This window comes from Bidens hawaiensis, unplaced genomic scaffold (assembly GCF_021521415.1).
Source record: "Bidens hawaiensis isolate Kalapana, Puna unplaced genomic scaffold, B.hawaiensis_p1.1 tig00011438_1, whole genome shotgun sequence".
Taxonomy (NCBI): domain Eukaryota; kingdom Viridiplantae; phylum Streptophyta; class Magnoliopsida; order Asterales; family Asteraceae; genus Bidens; species Bidens hawaiensis.
In genome coordinates, this window is record NW_027491891.1 from 244160 (window position 1) to 264055 (window position 19896).

General features: G+C 39.3%; 1 pseudogene; it reads left to right on the plus strand.

Moving 5' to 3' along the window:
• The first annotated feature begins 17683 nt into the window (after positions 1 to 17683).
• Positions 17684 to 19678, plus strand: LOC143537967 (heat shock cognate protein 80 pseudogene; annotated as a pseudogene).
• Positions 19679 to 19896: the final 218 nt, after the last annotated feature.

The following is a 19896-nucleotide window of genomic DNA, read 5'->3' on the forward strand; positions in this document are numbered from 1 at the left end:
AATTTAACAGTTCTGTAATAATACTCATTATATATATATACTTATTTATGTTAAAAACTGATTTTGGTTTCCCTCCTATAATAGTTTAAATATTCTTTTTTCAATATTTAATAAAAAGTACTTATGAAATTAATTTTATTTTTTAATTGTGGTGTATTAAAAGGTAGTTTATATATGAGTACTACCCAAGGTAGTTTAGTATGACTTAAAAGGCGTTCTTTTGTTGACTTAATGAACTAAATGTTTTTAAAGTGATTAATAATTAGGTGGGATAGGAAACTAAGAAAACAAAAAGAACATGGATTAGAGAGTAATCATGATGTGATCAACTTGAACATGGATTGAGCCACCGGTTAGCATCAAAAGTATAAACAAACTATCGAAACATAACATGTTCGGGTTAGTTACATTTCGATAAATCTATACGAGTCTTTCTCATTGGATCCTTTAATAAAAATGATAAGTTAAATGTATCTTGATTTAAAGGTGTATAATATGTAAACTACACTTTTCAATGCATATTTATTGTATTTTCCTTCAATTGGTATATGAAACACATATTCCTGATTTAAAGGAGTACATGTTTTTCCGTTTAATTACAATTTCAAACACTAAATCATTGTATTTCATAAAAAATGTTAAATATATCATGATTTAAATGCGTGCATAATTTTCCGTGTAATATTCAATTTCAAACATTAAATCAATCAAATTGTAGGTTCCCAGCCGAATCTACACGGAAATATCTCGTTCTACGTAGGTGCGGAATCCCTACGTAAGACGATACGAGCGTCGAATCGATATACGTTAAACACAAGCAAACACACGTTACAATACTCAAAAAACACGTTTTATTGCAACTAATAACACGTGATATACAATCACCGATTACACGTACTGAAAACTTGATTTTCAAATAACCCGTAGGCTAACCTATATATCATACGACAACTTCGCCTAACATGTTTAGCGAAGTTGTCACTAACTTCGCTTGTTCCACAAGTTCGCCTATATCAGGCGAACTTGTGAGACAAGTTCGCTTAAACATCAATACAAATCCAAATAACACGATTACAGACACTAGATACTGAACTACTGACATCATGTACCAACAGACTCCCCATTGGCAGTAGCTTCATATCTCTATCTTCAATCACGTGTCTTGTAATCTCAAAAATCTTGTATCTTCCATCTTCAAGCATGAACGCCTTCTCGTACACAAACTGAAACTACTCTTTGATATTTCTTTGCTTCTTCTTTCCAAGCAGGAATGTAAAATATCCTTTTCTCGTTCAGCACCTGCAGATCAGCTTGAGACAAATTCACTAAGTGCATTGGATCATACACTCTCATCAGCTCTTGTTCATCTTCATCCTCCATCACTGCTTCAGCTGTTTCACTATCAACGTACCACCATTTCAGATCTTTGAGCACATCCTTGGGCATTTGTTTCATCGGCACTTCTTTTAGACACCGGATCGGCTTATACTTCATTATAAGCTTTCTTTCCAAACTATCTTCCCAATAATCCTAGCCATATTATCGTCACTCCTGTTTATCAACCCCAACCTGGCTAAGTCCTTCACTTCACATTCAGGCAACGTATTCAACGATCTCAACAACCTCTTGAAATACTGAACCCCATCATACCGTTTAATCACAAAAAGCCTCAACTGCTCATCATATAACCAGCATATAATCCCCTTTTTCGATTCAGCATAACCCTTGATGTTGTAACTTTTCTTGAACATAGTAGGGACCGCCGGTTTCTTAGTCTTTACGAACCACTGAGCGTAGCCTTCTTTCCATCTTGGCTGCTCCTCCCATTCTGTCTCATCACATCCCGTATCTTGACCCAGATCTGACTTTTCAACTGCTGGAATTTCATGTTCAACATTCTCCTCCACAATCTCTCCTTCTTCAGCTTCATCGTCAATCACGATCTCAGCCCCTATCTTCTCAATCTCTTCCATTGGTAACACATCATCATCACACATAACGTCATCATCTAACACCTCCTCAGCATCCACAACCACCACATCATCACCCCCTGAACCTCCAGCTGCACTCGTTGACTCCCCCTGAGATGTGGAAGTCCCAAGAGCTTGTTCAGTTCTTGGCAACTCACCACCTGCACCTTTCGATGCATTGGGATCATCGTCTCGATCGTTGCTCTTTTTGTCCTCAGCTCGTCACCCTTACAGCTCGTCTCCCCCTGAGATGCCAAGAACTGTTTCAAGGCATCAAATATTTTACCATGCTCGATCAGGAGGGACGACTGAATTTGATTCTCCGCAACGAGGCGCTGAATAGCATGAGTCTGGATAAGATTTACTCTTGATTGTTCTGCCACGACCCTTTCAAGATTTACTCTTGATTTACTCTTGGCAACTCACCACCTGCACCTTTCGATGCATTGGGATCATCGTCTCGATCGTTGCTCTTTTTGTCCTCAGCTCGTCACCCTTACAGCTCGTCTCCCCCTGAGATGCCAAGAACTGTTTCAAGGCATCAAATATTTTACCATGCTCGATCAGGAGGGACGACTGAATTTGATTCTCCGCAACGAGGCGCTGAATAGCATGAGTCTGGATAAGATTTACTCTTGATTGTTCTGCCACGACCCTTTCAAGCGCTGCTATTCTTTCCAAGTCGGATAAGGTTGCATCGAAATCAAACCTCATATGTGATATGTATTGAGCGTACGGAGGAGGGATTCCCAATGTAACCGGCACCTCAGAAACAGGTGGAAACGTAACCGCAGGTGGTATCGTAACCGACAACCCTGCAGTGGCAACAACTGTCGACTCAACAAACCTTGTTACGACCTCCGATGGAGTAAGAGATGGAGGTGGCAAGGGCACAATCTCCGGAGCCGAGAGCTGGAATGTAGTGGGTGGGATGCCGAAGGAAGATGAGGTAGTCACCACGGGAACATCCGCGGCGCTTAACCCTGTAACTGGCAGTGATGAAGGGACCATAGTCATACCAGACAGTGCGGGTGGAGTAAAACGAACCACCCTTGAGCTCTCACCAGCTCCCGAACCTGCACCTGCCCTTTCCCTTCTCGATCTTCGAACCAACCGATGTAAATCTTCTTCAAAATCCGAATCACTTTCATTGGTGTCTCTCTTTCTCTTCAATAAATTCTTTCTTGAGAGATCAAAATCTGTCTAGCTTCAGCCACATCATCATTCGAAGAATCAGAATCAGCCTCCGTCGTAGCTGCCATAGCCACATCCACACTAGTAACCCGTGCAACCGAGACTTGTACATCTTCCTCAGGATCAACACGCTCCATATCAAAAAATCCTTGACCGCCAAACGCAGCTTCAAGGTCTACATTTTCCTCCGGTGCCACAACAGGAGCAGCAGGTAAAGTTTGTTGTACCTCAGGTGGTGGTTGAGGTGCTCCAGCCTGTTGTGGTGCCGGATCCCGAAACTCGTCCCCACGAGCTGCAACATACGCAGGATTGATCAAGTACCCAAACAATGGAGTATGTCGAGGACGTAGCTCAGGCTTACTTCTTGCACTTGATGATCTACACTAAGCGAAGATTCTCTTGCTTACACTCTCCACATATCTAATCGGGCGGCGCTGAGGTAACGTGGGAGCAACGTGATTCAAGATCATTTGAAGGAATCTTGGATACATCAAGAACCTCTCACGCGCCACCGCTCGTCTTTGACGGTCTATCTCGTAGAACACCATCTGACTAAAGCTATAACGCTTATTGTAAGTCAGTGCTGTCATCGCCGACTGCATCGTTGCACCCATTCCATCTGTACCAGCCTTTCTCCCCGACATACACACGATCATCACGTGCATGAGAAAGCGCCATTGGTCCAGCAAGAACCCCTTGCGTCTCTGAGTATCCCCCAAAGGACCAGAATAGCCCATTCTCAGAAAATCATCATCTCTGAATGGAGCCACGAAGTCGGTAGAGTCATTTCTCGTTTCATCCCCAAACTGCAAAGCCACCCTGATCTGCTCAGACGAGAACTGCACTACCTGATTGTTAACCGTTGCACGCATAACTGGGGGCTCGACTCGACAATCATATTCAACTGTCTGCCAGAAATCTTCGATGTTTGGCAAAGAGATAGGCAGTGTTGTAGTAATAGCGTGGAAGATACGCGAGCGGATAAGAAACATGATGATTTCGCGGAAATCATCAACACCGCTTGCATCCGGGTCCAAAGTTATGTACATGTTATGCCCCGGGAAAAACTGCCGATTGTTATCTCCTCCTTCGTCACCACCAGCACCACCGGCTCCCGCTACAGCTGCCATATCTGCAACATAAACGGTCTAAGTTAGAAAAACGTCGAAGCAAATCACAACTTCGCCTATTACCATGAGCGAAGTTATGATTTATACTGTATAGGCGAAGTTAGGGGTGGGGCGAAGTTGGAAACAACTTCGCCTTAACTTTAACTTTGCCTGATAACAGTTAATTAGAAATAAGTTAAGGTCTAGGCGAAGTTGATGATAACTTCGCCTAACCACAACTTCGCCTCTTATTCTGTTAAACAATTAAATCAAGAGGCGAAGTTAAGCGTTAGGCGAAGTTAAGGATAACTTCGCCTAAACTGCAACTTCGCTATCTGAAGCGGCAACAATTTAGAGAAAAATCAAGGTGAGATTTGGAGAATTTGATGATTGTGGACTCATAAACACATGATTTTATGGATATCAAAACGATCAAGATGATTACGACCACGTAAAAACTAGTTTGAAAATCGGGTGTTGCGGGTTTGAATGAACGGGGTCCTAAGACGGACCAAAACGACCTCTAAATAAATGATCAACGCGAATTATACGTTACCCCGACTCTACACACCTTTAACGTGGATTGAAATTGAGAGAAAATAACAAAGATTGATTCACAGTTAACTTCGCTTGATGGTTAAAAAGCTAACTTCGCTGGTTTATGAAAATAATGAAGAGTTTGACCAAAAATATCTTTATATAGGGTCAAAGTTATGCAGGCGAAGTTAGGGTTAACTTCGCCTATCCCATAACTTCGCCTGTTTAAACAACTTCGCCTATCCTATAAGTTCGTCTGTTTAAACAACTTCGCCTATATTAAACTTTACAAAACAAACCCTCATACTTTGAACATTTTGCAATTAACTTTTAAAACTTCCTTTAAAGAGTAAAATGTTACGATCAACTACCAAGTAACCAGGTATAAAATCATAAAACGACATAAGTAGAATAAATTTTAGAAATAAAGTACACGTGATCAAATTTCAGTCTTGACGGGGGACCAACATGTTTTAGAAAAAATCCGAACAGGAATCATACTAATTAAGTGACTGTCACATAGATCCATGTTCAGCTGTATTATGACATAAAGAGACAGGTTGTAAGTAGGTAAATAACTTAGTATGGTTTTCATCGCTTCTGTGATACGGGTTAGGTTCAATTAAGCTCAAAACTTAAATGGGCAACACATCAGAGATTGTGATGCCTCCTATCTATTCTCAAAGCTTATTTGGCTTTCCCCAAGTCACCCCGAGTTGACCTCGACCCGTAGTGTTTGATTAAATAGTAAGTACTCTTCGATCTTTAGACTCTTCTTCCCGTTCTCTTTCTTGCCTCATGATTGATAAGTATTACATTATAAGCTTTAGAAGGCTTAAATAATTTTTTTTTTAAATAATAAGATTTACACAGCTTCAAGTAAACTACTGCAAGTCCCGAATCTGGATCACTGCAGTTTCTTGACACACCATCTTCTCGGGAATCAGAACACTCACGGGCTCGTGTATGACTGGGTAATCGCTTTTCTGCCTATCATTCGGAAAGATATATATGGAGACATGCACAACTCTTAAGGAGTTTCCACGTAAGATCGAGGAGATTTAGTTAGTATCACTTCTACTTTTACGCACCATAAAAAGCTACCATGACATACAATGACTGTTCTAAAGTCTTTTAGGCCTAATAACTTCACTAGTTAAGCACACAGAATAAGTTTGTCCATCACTTTCCAAGGTTGGATCAATTTTCTTTTAAACATTGTATATTCACTTCTTACGAAGTAGTAGACTTGAAAAATTATTTCATCTCTCAATTAAAAAAAAATTTAACTTCTATCGCCCCGATCAAGTCGAAGTCTTCAGGTAAACGGCTATCCTGAAGATCCAATGGATCAGCTGGACCGACCACATACGAGTATGTGTCAATCTAACTAAGTATGAACGACTAATTTTCAGCGAAAGAATAAAAACACATCATAAACCGCCCCGGTCACTTTCAGTCATCTGGTTAATGACTATCCTCATACTCTACAGGTAGAAATGAGGACCAAACATATCCGAAGATATGTCATTCAAACTGAAGCAACCGACATAATTCTAAGCGATAGTGACGTTTTTTTTTTTTTTTGTAAGTAAAAACGAAAAACACGGTTACTCGGGATTGATCATCCCATTTAGCTCAACAAGGTTTTGAAAACGAGTTTTGTCAAACGCTTTAGTAAACAAATCAGCGAAATTAGCTAACGAATCAACCTTTTCGAGCACTATCAATTTCTTCTTAGCACAATCCCGTATAAAATGATGACGGATGTCAATGTGTTTAGTTTTGCTATGCTTTACGGGATTGTTAGTTACTGAGATAGCAGCAGTGTTATCTATGCAAATAGGAGTATGAGTGAAATTCAGACCGTAATCGTGCAATTGCTGTTGTATCCAAAGAACCTGGGAGCAGCAGTTCGATGCTGCCATGTATTCTGCTTCACAGGTAGAAATGGCGACTGAGGTCTGCTTCTTGCACTGCCATGACACTAATCTGCCTCCAAGAAACTGACATCCACCTGTTGTTGACTTCCGATTCTGATTGCATCCTCCATAATCAGAATCCGTGTAGGCGACTAACTCCAAGTCTCCCCCTTTCGTGTACCACAACCCTAGCTTAGGCTTGCCTTTGAGATAACGCAATATCCTCTTCACACCTTTCATGTGAGATTCCTTTGGGTTTGCCTGAAAACGAGCACAAAGACAAACTGCAAACATAATATCAGGTCTAGATGCAGTTAAATACATTAAAGAACCTATTATTGCCCGATATTGGGTGGGGTCCACGTCTGCATCACTGTCTGAATCAGCACCCAATTTATGGTTGACGCAAACTGGAGTATCAAATGGAGTGCTGTCCTCCATCTTGAAGCGTTTGAGAACGTCTTGGACATATTTAGTCTGATGAATGAACATCCCATCTTTCTTCTGATCAACCTGCAATCCTAAAAATAAAGTTAGTTCACCCATAGCACTCATTTCAAACCTCTTTTTCATGACGGCTTCAAACTCCTGACACATGGCGACTTTTGACGCAGCAAAGATGATGTCGTCCACGTAGACTTGAACCAGAAGAAGGTCTCTTCCTTTTCTCTTCACGAACAGTGTGCTATCGATCTTTCCCCTTTCAAACTCATTCTCAAGCAAGTAATCGGATAGAGTTGCATACCAGGCACGAGGGGCCTGATGTAGCCCATATAGCGCTTTACTTAGCTTGTACACGTGATCAGGAAAGTCTGGGTCAGGAAAACCCGGAGGCTGCTCAACGTACACAACCTCATCGACTTTACCGTTAAGAAATGCACTATTCACGTCTAATTGGAACACCTTCATCTCCTTGTGTGCAGCAAATGCCAAAAACAGTCGAATCGCTTCCAATCTTGCCACGGGCGCAAACACTTCATTGTAGTCGATCCCCTCTTGCTGATTAAAACCTTTTACAACCAGCCTTGCCTTGTTCCTTATGATTATTCCTTTCTCATCTCTCTTACATTTGAAAACCCATTTGGTGCCAATCGCATGCACATTCTTGGGTTTTGCAACCAAATTCCATACCTCCATCTTCTTGAACTGGGCTAACTCTTCTTGCATGGCTTCGACCCACGAGCTGTCCTTGAGAGCCATTTGATAGTTCTTTGGTTCAATCTGGCTGATGAAGCAGGTGTACAAGCATTCGTTAATGATGCTTGTATCTTTAATGCTTATGTAAACACAAGTGTGCTCATTCAAGCTTCGTCTTGTTTGTACACCGTCGGACAGATCACCTATTCTCCAAAGGGTGATTTTTGTGAACACTCGTAGTCGCAACCGAACTGACTTGCAGATTGTCTTCCAGGTTCGAAGATAGTTCATCAATGGGTGATTGTTGTTGAGAGTGAAAATGATTGAAGAATTCCTCTTCTGTAGAGGCAGCAGGGGTATCAACAACATTTGACGAGGAAGGTTGACATTCATCGTACTGCGGTCGTTGCACAACACTTTCTTCCTAATCATAAAGAATCTTCGTAGCTATTCTCTCATCAACTTCTGCACAATCCAAGTAAGGCAAATTAAAATATTTAAAAAGCTTATCATAGTCGAAAGCCCCAGCGGGTCCCGTGCTTGGTTTTGGTGATTTGTAACTTGTGATGTCAGTGTTACACACCACCTCAACCTTGCTGGTCGATAGATTTAAGACTCGTCTGTTGGGTGTCCCAACAACATATCCGACTAAAATACCTTCGTCGGCTATCTCACCAAATTTTGAGTTCTTCTTTAATATCGAACACGGGGACCCGAATGGTTCGAGACCATTCAAGTTAGGCTTTCTACCATGCATAAGTTCATAACATGTTTTATTCAATCTTTTAACAGTTAAAACTCGATTAAGGATATAACAGGCTGTTGCAACAGCTTCAGCCCAGAACACCACAAGAAGTTTAGAATCAGCCAGCATGGTTCTGGCTCCTTCAATTAGCGTTCTGTTCTTCCTCTCAGCCACCCCATTTTGTTGCGGAGTATACGGAGCGCTGTACTGGTGGTCTATCCCTTTCTGTAAGCAGAATATCTCCATCTGATAGTTTTTGAACTCTGTCACATTGTCACTCCTGATGTTTTTAACCTTTCTCCCCATAATATTCTCAACCTTGGTAATCAAGTTAATTACCAACTAAACCGTTTCATCCTTTGTCTTCAGGAAATATACCCAAGAATATCGAGAGAAATCATCAGTTATCACCAAGCAGTATGATGTTCCACCTAGGCTTTTTACATTCACGGGACCGAAGAGATCCATGTGAAGTAGGTCTAGGGTACTGACTATTGAATTAACCTTCTTAGTGTGATGAGATTTCTTGTGTTGCTTTCCCTTCTTGCACGATAGACATTGGTCTTCAAAGTTGAAATTTTTCAAGGGAACACCCAGCACCAGCCCATTCTTGACAATGTAGTTCATTTTTCGAAGATGTATATGCCCCATTCTTCGATGCCATAACTCGGACTCCGATTCAGTTGCTTTTGACAGAAGACATGATTCTTCTGTTTCCATCTCAGTCGACCTCATGTCCATAACATATGTATTCGTTTCCCTTGGAGCCTTCATTAGTATCCATGCCTCTGGTATCTTGAAACCAGGATATAGTACAATCGCTTCATTTTTGGTAAAGTGCACAGTGTAATCTTTGTCACAGATCTGAGACACACTCAGCAAATTATGCTTCAGCTCTTCAACGAAATTCACCTTTTCTAGCTTCATTTTACCATTTGTCACCGTCCCCATTCCAGTAATTCTACCACCACTCTCTCCAGCAAAACTTACTCTACCTCCCTAAACAGGTTCCCATTCGTGTAACAAATTCTTGTTACCCGTCATGTGCCGGGAACAGCCGCTATCCACAACCCATAGATTGTTTGCAGCCCTGTTCAACTGTTCCTGCATGATTAAAGTAAAGGATTAAAATCTGGGGACCCAAGACCTATTGGTCTTGGGTCGATTAAATCTGTTAAAAGGCATCCCGTACTTTGGCTGTCCAAAGTTAGTATTAGAATGATTTCTGTAAGTCCTAAAAGGATACCTTCTTGTAGATTGACTATGAGGCCATCCAAACCTTCGTGAATTAAATGAATTATAACTAATGATTTGGTTGTTAACAGGGAAAAACTGAGATCGATTTCTTTGAAAACCTGGATTAGTCCAATATCTGAACTTTGATGAGTTTGCGTTCTTACCATTATAGTAATTACTGTTAGCTCTATTCTCAGTTTTCGAAGGCCTCATACCTCTGAATCTCTGATTCAGAGGGCAATCAGCAATCAGGTGTCCTATTTGATTGCATCTGAAACAACTCCTGTGTTCAACTTTCGTCTCAACAGTTGTTTTAGATGTTGAGGTTGCATTACTGCCCGTTTGTCTAACATATGGTGGGACATACGGGTTTAGTGGAGAATTCTTTTCAGTTGGTTTATGTTCCTCTCCATGTTTTAGTAACACTGCCTCTTCTTTTGTCTCACTAGACTCGGATGTCTTGTCCGAATTTGATGAGACAGAATTAGGAACAGAAATCTTAACATTCGAAACAGGCTTACTCGTTTCGCTTTTACTAACTTCTGGATCTTTAATCGTAACTTTAACAGGAACTGTCTGACCAATTTCAACATCAACAGATTTCTGATTACTAGGATCATAAGTATAGTTATGATTATAAGGTGGTGGAACTTCAGAATATCCAATTCCTCCCCTTTTGACTGGGGAACGTTGATCACTTACGAGGTGATCAAGTATTGCGGAGGAATTTCTAAATTGCTCAAGCTTTCTGTTTAGTTCCACCACTTTCACCTGGTAATCAGCTATCTGTTTGTCCCTTTCAGCAATTAGTTTGGTTTTCTCTTTTAACACTTCATAGCTAAGATCAATTACTTGTATTTTTTCAGCTAGACTGGCTTTAAGACTTCTGATATCTTTCTCACTAGCTTTTATTTTTACCGTGTAACTGTTTTCTCTAGTTTTAGTGTAATAATGATCTTCTTTTACTGTTTTAAATTGAGCATCCAAACTAACAAACTGATCAGTTGTTGTTTTCAATTGTTCAGACAGATTTTCACAGTTCGTACAAGGGAGTTTAGAACTTACCTCAGAGAGCTGATCATTCACCTCTGCCATATAATTCTCTTGTCTCTCTGTTTTTTCCTTCAGTTTCGATGTTAACCAAGTTGGCCTGTTCGAACACTTTCTCAACTTGCAGATTCCAATTGTATTCCCCGTTCTGTCTGGATATCATCGCCCTATTCTCGTTACTTCCCCCATTCGGTTGTGTTGGCCTGTTCTGACTACGTTCTATTCGTTCATTTGTGCATTCTTTAGCAAAGTGTCCATTCTGTTGACAGTTATAACACCGAACCTTTGACTTATCAAACCCTGGTCTTTCGCCAACAAACTTTCTACCAGTTTTCTTCATAAACCTTTTGACTCTTCTTACTATCATCGCCATCTGCCACTGCAGATCCATCTCCTCCAGATCATCAGCATCGATCTGATCATAGTCTTCGTCTAAAGTTGCAGGGTCAACGATTTTACCTTTAATGTAATTTTCGTAAGAAGCAATGAAAGATGCATAGAGAGCAAACTGCTGTTCAGCAGATTTAACACTCATGGGCATCTGAGAGTAGTTGTTGTTCGGAACACTTGAGGAAAAACTACCCTTTGTTGCTTGAGGTTTAGAAGCATTTGTTCCACCAGCTACGAAACACACATCACCATCCATGTTGAGAGTTACATGACCATCATGAGTTGAGTTAGAGCTCGAGTCTCCCTTTGAGTAGTAAGCAGATGATCTGACTTCGAACTTGAACTTGAATTAACTTTCGCACCATACATTCCCGGATCCTGAACCTGATCAGTTGATGTCTCTTTTCGAACCATGTTAAGTTCAAAAGTTCGTAGTTTATTGACTGCTGTTTCCAAGTCAATGTTGGCAAACCCTTTATCTTCTCTCATCAAGACAGTGTACATCTCCCATTTCGGTGGGAGAGCATCAAGAAGTTTTTCCACGATCTCTTCTTCTTTATAGTCAATTGAATAGTTCCTGAGTTTGGTCATTAAGTGGTAATACCTTGTGATGATATCATCAAGTGACTCATTCTTCAAATGCTTGAACACCGAGAATTGGGTTTTGAGTAATTTAATTTTGGATGCACGTATCCCCACATTATCTTCATATCGGTTTTCAAGCGCTTCCCATAGCTCTCTGGCGGTTTTATATTTCCTGAAGGTGTGAAGAATCTCTTGTGGAAGAGCCATTGTTATCGCAGCATGAGCTTTGCTTTCAGCCTCATACATCTTCTTTTCTTCCTCTTCCATCTTATTGTATTTCTTAATTTGTTCACGACCCTCATACAAAGCCGTTGGTGGAATGTATCCATCTTGAATGCACACCCACATCTTAGCATCTTGATATTTAACATACTGCTCAAACCGATCTTTCCAAGCCACGAAATCGGTACCCTTAAGCATTTTCGGTGCCTTAGTAGCTGAACGTGCTTCCACCTCCATTTTCACCAGTTCCGTAATATTTATAGAAGTCATCTTTGGAGGAAATACGAACGAAAACTCAAAGAAACAAACAAAAAATGTTAAATTATTCAGAACAGTACCAATAGGCGAAGTTAAACTTAACTTCGCTTAAGTCTTAACTTCGCTTGAATTCTTAACTTCGCTTCTTCTCAACTTCGCCTGATTAGGCGAAGTTGCAGATAACTTCGCTTAAGTTAAGCGAACTTGTGAGGTAGGCGAAGTTGTTAATAACTTCGCTTAAACTTATATCTTCGCCTAAACCCTACAAACAGTGGCGACAACTTCGCCTGATTAACACAACGTTTTTGCAGGTTCGATTTTGACGTTTTGCGAGGTATGCGAAGGTGTAATGGGTTGTTTTTGGTGGAGTGAGGTGAGTAGTACACAAAAACTCGGTATTCCAACGTAAACTCGTCCCGCGAATAGTCGAACGGAATGATTTCTACACCTGTGTGATAATCCCGAACCACACAATCACGAGCAAAAGCTCTGATACCAATTGTAGGTTCCCAGCCGAATCTACACGGAAATATCTCGTTCTACGTAGGTGCGGAATCCCTACGTAAGACGATACGAGCGTCGAATCGATATACGTTAAACACAAGCAAACACACGTTACAATACTCAAAAAACACGTTGTATTGCAACTAATAACACCTGATATACAATCACCGATTACACGTACTGAAAACTTGATTTTCAAATAACCCGTAGGCTAACCTATATATCATACGACAACTTCGCCTAACATGTTTAAGCGAAGTTGTCACTAACTTCGCTTGTTCCACAAGTTCGCCTATATCAGGCGAACTTGTGAGACAAGTTCGCTTAAACATCAATACAAATCCAAATAACACGATTACAGACACTATATACTGAACTACCGACATCATGTACCAACACAAATCAATATAAAGAGAATGGTAAGGACCTTATAATTTTTAAGAGGTCCAATATTTAATGTCTAATATACAATTAACAATGAATTAAAATTTGAAAATCAAGAGGTAGTATGGAATTTGGTCATATGATGTACGGTTGGTTAAATGGTTACATTTTTGGTTTAAAAAATAATAACAATATTGATCATTCAACTTTAACTATTTTTTGTTAATTTATAATATAGTTACACATTTACCCCTTATTCTATATTAACTACCCCCACGACTATGTAACGGCCATAAATTTTTCACACGTTAATATTTTTAACAAAAAAATACACCATAAAAACAGACATTTTATTCTATTTAATTTGAGTATGGTATTGCTATACTTTTTCATTTTAAAAAACTAGCATGTTAATTATGCGTTAGAGCCGGCAATGGTTCCAAATAGGGCAGATATGGTCCTGTATAAGACCGTATTAGGGTCGGAACGGGTTGATACAAAAACAGTTAATTTGGTCCGGGTCAGGTCGATAGGGTTCAGATCGAAAGGGTTTAGGTAAGAACGTTTTGATTTAGAACAGTGACGGGTCGGAACATGATTTGAGTCAAAACAGGTTGGTTTAAAAAATGATTTATTTAAAATTACTACATATTTAAGCTTTGCTTCATGATTTTCGCCACTTGTTACACGCGTTCAGGCAACTGTTACGCGGATGACATTGTGTGAGGCACTTACCGACACTTGTTACAAGTCCGATGTTGCGTTGTGCGCATGCCATCATTGGGTTACCATCGTTCCATTGCAAGATTATGCACGTGTTGACACCTGTTACATGTTCGATGTTATGTTTGCGTACGTAACCCGCAGCATCGCGCGGGCACTCACCTAGTATATATATAGGGAAAGGATCAAGAGAACACTCCTCCTTAAAGAGAGAACTAGAGAACTAATAATAAAGTATTTTTAATTTAATTAAAAAAATATTTTTACATTTTTTTTCTTTCATTCTTCTTATATGTTGTTATTCTTCATCACAAAAAAATTAAAAAAAAACTCATTGTAATGCATATATGCAATACGTTGACTTTTTCTTAATGCATATGTGCCCTAGTGTGTATTTTTATATGTGCAATAGTGTTGATTAGCATATATGCAATTGTTCGTATTGTATATGTGCAATAGTGTTATATTTTATAAAAAAAATAAAAAAAAATCGATATAGTGCATATGTGCATGAGTGTTGTATTACATATATGCGATAGTGTGTATTGCATACAATTATAAGTGGTGTGTTTGCATATATTCAATAGTGTGTCTTTTATAATGCAATTGTGCTGTATTAAATGCAATAAAACACTATTGTATATATGCAATAGACATTAGTGCACATATGCACTACACCGACAAGTTTTTTTTAGTATCAATATCATCTTATTAGAATGAGGAAAGAAAAAAATCACAAAATATTTATTTAAAAATAGTTAAAAATAGTTATTTACTAGTTCTCTAATTTTCTCTTTAAAAGTAGTTCTCTTTAGATCCCCTATATATATATAGGGTCGGGATACTGTACGATAATGCCTTAACGTACGATAGGTACACGAGACTCTCAAAGGCAAAAATACTAAAACGCTCAAATACGCTCAACCAAAAACTAAAACGCTTAGCCAAAAACGTAAAACGCTCAAAAATGGTTTTTTGTGAAAAAAAAAGTATAAAATTGATCGATTAACGATCCAAAACTGTTTTTTCGATGAACCAAGGATTAATTGGATAAGATTTCATGGATCGATTCGTGAAAAAAAGGGATTCGGGTACATATTGTACGTTAAGGCATTATTGTATTGGATTAAGATGATTAAGATATATATATATATATATGATTAAGATCATGTGAGAACTATTTTGAAATTTAGAACTTTGAGAACTATTTTAAACCACAAAAAACACTCTTCTTAACAAAAAAATATAAAAATTATAATAAAAAAAACTCGAATATAAAAAAATTAAAAAACCAAAAAAAAAAAATTTGTCATCCTAGTTTTATAAAAAAATAAAAAAAAGTTAAAAAAAATATCGGTTTAACAAAATTATACACATATGTAAATGATAATGTACATATGTATACATTACGTAACTATAAATTAAATGAAATTATACACATGTGTATAATACGAAGTTTTTTTTATGAATCTGGAATGAAATATAAGAATTTTGGTTTTTTTACTTTTTAAATTTTTTTTTTCTTTGTATGATTTTTTTCAATATTTTTAGAGGTTTTTTTGTGCCTCAAATAGTTTTCAAAGTTCTCAATTTTCAAAAGGTTCTCTTAAACCATCCGCTATGGGGCTTGGTGGGGGCGATCTTTTGGGCGCCGAGGGCGGCAAACGCCGTAGTGGGGCGCTGTTGGAGGATGGGCGCAAACAATCCTATTGTTGTGTTGGCCGACGCGGATGAAAGAGTTTGGTGGGCCCCTCTTGGCAGCTCTCTCCATCTCTCTCTCACACTCATACATACATATGCATATATATATGTATAATAGGGGAGCCTTGGGGCATTAAACCATAGCAAGGCATTTTTGGGGTGAGGCTTTGATGCCCTCGATGCTTACGTGGCGCTGACATGGCACGGTGGAGGGGCTTCGAAGTGCCCCAGCATTGCGGATGGTCTTAGGATCGTACTGTAACAACTCGGTTCTTCTAATTAATATTCTTATCCGTTACACGATCCGTTTTCACATTTGGGAAATTTAAACGATAAAATATCACGTCTTTCGAGTTTCCATTAGTTTATTAATATTGTTTAATATATATAATAATTAACTTTGGTATATATCCAAAGTTTACCCTAAACTAAGATTTTATCCAAATGTGATTCCATTCCCATATTAGAAGGGCTAAAGTGCAAATTTTATATAACTAGCCCAGCTAACCTGTTACTCAGATTCGTTTACCCAGATCCAAACCGTTTAACCCGACCCATTTCTTCAACCGTTGACCCGTTTACATTACTTGAACCTCAAATCTCGTAGCAAACTTGGAAACCAAATCAATATACGCGTAATTCTTACCATATACGTTATCACTGACGTTCCAATTAAGTATGTTGACCAATTCTAATTCGTTTTACCAAATTAACTAGGCCGACTTTGACTTGAATTAGTTATACATATAATCGTTGTTATTAATTCAATTACACATCCAGTTTTACCCTACCACTCATCGTAGTCCTAACCCCGATAATCAATTGCATTATCGTATTGATTTGGTTTGTGATCTGGAACTCGTAAAACCGGCCCTGTTCGTACGTCGCTGACCCTGGTTTAATCAACTTATCAGGTAATTAATTATATGATTACGATCGTTTTCGTTTCCCCTTTGAAAGCCCTATCATCAATTACAACAACACCAATCGGATTAACCGATTGATGTTTTTAGGGTTTGTGTTTGATTTTTGTTTGGCCGCTGCTGGTTATAGTTATTTCGTTCCAGGATTTGTTACGTCTGCTGGTTAGTCCAGCTGGTATATATGCGTAACGGAGTGGCAGGTCTCGTGTTCGAGTCCCTGCCACCCTGTTTATGTTAATCTTTTAGGTATCTTTTATTCTTAAAACTTTTTTTTATAAAACAATAATTATATAATAATAACTAGTAACTAAACAAATCTCTTATAAACCCGATTATGATTTTTATGGTTTCCCCGCATTAAAGAATCGTTCATGTGTATATGTATATGTATAGATATGTATAATTATTATCACGTAAACCAAATATTAAGGCAAATTTTATATACTTAAATCAAATATTATGATTTTTATGTTTTCCCCGCATTAAAGAATCGTTCATATGTATATGTATATGTATAGATATGTATAATTATTATCACGTAAATCAAATATTAAGGCAAACTTTATATACTTATATACTTTAACGAACTAATAATTGTAGATTCCCAGCCGGATCTACACGAGATATCTCGTTCTACGTAGGTGCGGAATCCCTACGTAAGACGTTACGAGCGTGGAAGACGATACGATTAAACACACGTTACAATAAACACAAACACGTTATATTGCAACCGGAAAACACGTGATATCTATCACTAATACTGGACTCGTTACACGTAAACTGAATACACTGATTGAATCCCTTCTTCTCTAAGCCGTAACCTAGGACATATATATCACGACAACTTCGCCTGGCATGTTCAGGCGAAGTTGTCACTAACTTCGCTTAGTTCACAAGTTCGCCTGTATCAGCGAACTTGTGAGCTAACTTCGCTTACATACAAACACAAATCCAAACGACTCGATTACAGACACTAGACACTGAACTACTGACATCATGTACCAACAGACTCCCCCTTGGCAGTAGCTTCATATCTTTATCTTCAAGCACGTGTCTCGTAATTCTTCTTCAAATCCAAACACTAATTCTTCTCCGTTAATTCTTCTTCGTCAAGCAAGCTTTCATTAACAATGGCGGACAGTGAGACGTTTGCTTTCCAAGCGGAGATCAACCAGCTGCTGAGTCTCATCATCAACACCTTCTACAGCAACAAGGAGATCTTTCTCCGTGAGCTCATCAGTAACTCGTCTGATGCTTTGGACAAGATCCGTTTTGAGAGCTTGACTGACAAGAGTAAGCTAGATGGACAGCCTGAACTTTTCATTCATATTATCCCTGATAAAGCTAGCAACACCTTGACCATCATTGATAGCGGAGTTGGAATGACCAAAGCTGATTTGGTGAACAATTTGGGTACCATTGCCCGATCTGGCACCAAAGAGTTCATGGAAGCCATTACTGCTGGTGCTGATGTCAGCATGATTGGGCAATTTGGTGTTGGTTTCTACTCTGCTTATTTGGTTGCTGATAAGGTTGTGGTGACAACCAAGCACAATGATGATGAACAGTATGTCTGGGAGTCACAAGCCGGTGGGTCTTTCACAGTTACCAGAGATACATCTAGTGAATCCCTTGGCAGAGGTACCAAAATGACTCTTCATCTCAAGGAGGATCAGCTTGAGTACCTTGAAGAGCGCAGGCTTAAAGATTTGATCAAGAAACACTCTGAGTTCATCAGCTACCCGATCTCTCTCTGGGTTGAGAAAACCACAGAAAAAGAAATTTCTGATGATGAAGATGATGAAGAGAAGAAGAAAGAAGAGGATGGAGAAGTTGAGGAAGTTGATGAAGATAAGGAGAAGGAAGAGAAGAAAAAGAAGAAGATTAAGGAAGTGTCACACGAATGGGACTTGGTAAACAAACAAAAGCCCATTTGGATGAGGAAACCTGAAGAAATCACCAAAGAAGAATATGCTGCTTTCTACAAGAGTCTCACCAATGACTGGGAAGAGCACTTGAACGTGAAGCACTTCTCAGTTGAAGGGTATTGTGGATTCTGAAGATCTTCCGCTTAACATCTCTCGTGAGATGTTGCAGCAACACAAGATTTTGAAGGTGATCCGCAAGAATTTGGTGAAGAAGTGCATTGAACTGTTCCAGGAGATTGCTGAGAACAAGGAAGATTATGCTAAGTTTTATGAAGCTTTCTCCAAGAATCTCAAGTTGGGTATCCATGAGGATTCTCAAAACAAAACCAAACTAGCTGAATTGCTAAGATACCATTCTACCAAGAGTGGTGATGAGCAGACCAGCTTGAAGGACTATGTGACCAGAATGAAAGAGGGTCAAAGTGATATCTACTACATCACTGGTGAAAGCAAGAAGGCTGTTGAGAACTCTCCGTTCTTGGAGAAGTTAAAGAAGAAGGGTTATGAGGTGTTGTACATGGTTGATGCCATTGATGAGTATGCAGTTGGTCAGTTGAAGGAATTTGAGGGTAAGAAGTTGGTTTCTGCAACCAAGGAGGGTTTGAAGCTTGAGGAAACCGAAGACGAGAAGCAAAAGCAGGAAGCTTTGAAGGAGAAGTTTGAGGGTCTATGCAAGGTGATAAAGGATGTGTTGGGTGACAAGGTTGAGAAGGTGGTTGTTTCAGACCGTGTGGTGGATTTCCCTTGCTGTTTGGTTACTGGTGAGTATGGGTGGACCGCTAACATGGAAAGGATTATGAAGGCACAGGCTTTGAGGGATTCAAGCATGGCTGGTTACATGTCAAGCAAGAAGACTATGGAGATCAACCCTGAGAATGCGATCATGGAGGAGTTGAGGAAGAGGGCGGATGCTGACAAGAATGACAAGTCTGTTAAGGACTTGGTGTTGTTGCTGTTCGAGACTGCTTCGTTGACATCTGGGTTTAGCCTTGATGAGCCGAATACCTTTGGCAACAGGATTCACAGAATGTTGAAGCTTGGATTGAACATTGATGAGGACGCTGATGAGGATGCTGATGTGCCTGCTCTTGAGGAAGCTGGAGACGATGCTGAGAGCAAGATGGAGGAAGTCGACTAAGTTTTTTAATTTTAGTCATGGAGTTGGTGGTGTGCTTGATTTTGAAACGTTTTTACTTTTTCTTTTTTTTGGTTTAATTTTGGGATGTTTTCATTAAGACAGTAGTTTGGTGGCAGTTTTCATGTCAAGAGTTTAATATGATGAATCATCTATGTGGCATGTTTAAAAAAAAAAGGGTTTTCGTCTGTATGGCCAGGTGTACGCGATTATTGTGAGACCGAAGACGTTGTTCCGTCAACG